This window comes from Cucumis melo, unplaced genomic scaffold, assembly GCF_025177605.1.
Source record: "Cucumis melo cultivar AY unplaced genomic scaffold, USDA_Cmelo_AY_1.0 utg001072l, whole genome shotgun sequence".
NCBI lineage: Eukaryota > Viridiplantae > Streptophyta > Magnoliopsida > Cucurbitales > Cucurbitaceae > Cucumis > Cucumis melo.
In genome coordinates, this window is record NW_026124383.1 from 22,501 (window position 1) to 24,424 (window position 1,924).

The 1,924-nt window shown below is 31.9% G+C and overlaps 1 non-coding gene across 1 annotated transcript; it reads left to right on the forward strand.

Moving 5' to 3' along the window:
- Positions 1 to 326: 326 nt before the first annotated feature.
- On the forward strand, positions 327 to 398 carry TRNAC-GCA (transfer RNA cysteine (anticodon GCA)). Its single transcript has one exon. It is a non-coding gene; the product is annotated as a tRNA-Cys (tRNA).
- The last annotated feature ends 1,526 nt before the right edge of the window (positions 399 to 1,924 follow it).

Genomic DNA, 1,924 nt, shown 5'->3' on the forward strand with positions numbered 1-1,924 from the left:
ACGAATCAATACGGATGGATTAGTAATGATTAGTTATCTATCAATTTTTATTTATTTAGGTAAGGTATCCATTTTTGGATTGTTTTCTTATATCATTAGGGAAACCGAATTTGCAATTTCAATCCAAGAATCATTTATGAATTCACAGTCAATAGTTAAAGTTAACGGTTCCCATTTGTCCTGATTTTTTGCTTTTGTGAATGAAAATCCACATTTTTTTTTCAATAGAAAAAGCAAAGTTTTGCGGTTTTTCGTTTTAGATATTGTGTGTTGTAAGATACTATCTATCTAAGAGATAGAGCCAATCCAATATTTTGTATCGTTTTGGCGGCATGGCCGAGCGGTAAGGCGGGGGACTGCAAATCCCTTTTTCCCCAGTTCAAATCCGGGTGTCGCCTCAGCAACAAACAAAAGAATCAAAATACCCTCTTCTGTTTTGCTGATATAACTTTATCATTTTTTTTAGAAGAAAAGCATCTTTAGATTTGCTTGATTCTAAGCATCGTTGGGGTTCTCTAAAATGTTATAAATCCTTGCGTATAGGTTTCGTTTCCAGAATTTAGTAGAGTAATGAAAAATAATCGTTAAATCTTGAGATGATAGCCCTTCGACTACTAATGTAGTGTCTACTCATTGGGTCTTGAATTAGGGAATATAATTTCATTTTTCCTTACGGAAAGGAGGAAGATACTTGATATACGGACTCATGAAAGTATCTGAGTACTCGAGCATTCAATCAATATTATATTGAATGAATAATTGGCTTTTTTTTTTATTTTAATCTTAAAAAAAGAACTTATTTCTTTTCGATAAGCTCTAACCACGCATGTAATAGGCCATCCCATCTTCCGATTGTCTCTATGAAACAATCGGGGGGACAGTAAAGATTAGATCAAATGAGAAAGGAATAATAGTAGGGTTATGTGATAGATACTATCTTGATTCTCTATTTTGAGACTTTTTACTTAATGTAATGAAATGCAGGACAACAAAAGAAAGACTAGGTCTTATTATTCCTACATGTTACTAACATTCTTTTGATACTTCCAAGAGTTTTTCTGCCTCTTTTATTTATTTGTACTGAATTTTTTCGATTATACTAGAAATCATATAATAACTTGGGATAATTCGATTTTTTGTATTGTTTCATCAATGGTGTTGTGCCCGAATCTCTTTTTGACTATGCGCTAGTGATTCCACTATTATTAGTGAATAATAATTATTAGTGAGCAATAATGGAATAATTCTTTTATATTCATAGAGATAGGGGACATAATTCACATGGATATGGTAAGTCTCGCTTGGGCTGCTTTAATGGTAGTCTTTACATTTTCTCTTTCCCTCGTAGTATGGGGAAGAAGTGGACTCTAGAAGTACTACTAATTGAAAAATAAAACTGTATTGTTTTTGGTTTATTTTATAGATCGTTCTGCAAAACTTTTTTTCTTTTATTTTGAAAAGTAAAAAAAAAAAGAGTTCGGATTATAAGTTTTTAAGTGGATCCATACTTTCAACACGAAAGAACATAGACATAGTGGTTGTCCAATGAGATACTACGCATAATAATATACTACCTCATAATAAGATAGTACCTCGGGGTAGCCACCCACATATTACGTGCTTACCACTTCTTTTATTTATTATTATTAGTATTTTAGTTATTTTCAAAATAGGATTTTTTCTTGTTTTAGGGAACTCATTTCATATCATGCTTCAAACGTTAAATAAAAATGGGGTTTGCTAATTCTTTTCGAAATCCGAAGATAAAAAGTTCCCATGGAACCGAACTCCTGGATCATCTGTCAACTGCTCAATCAATTACTTCTTTCGAATGCTAAAAAAAAATTAGTGGCCTTTCGATTATTTGATTTCAGATTCATTCTAATCAACATGAATTATGAAGCAAAGAAATAGAATTGGGCCA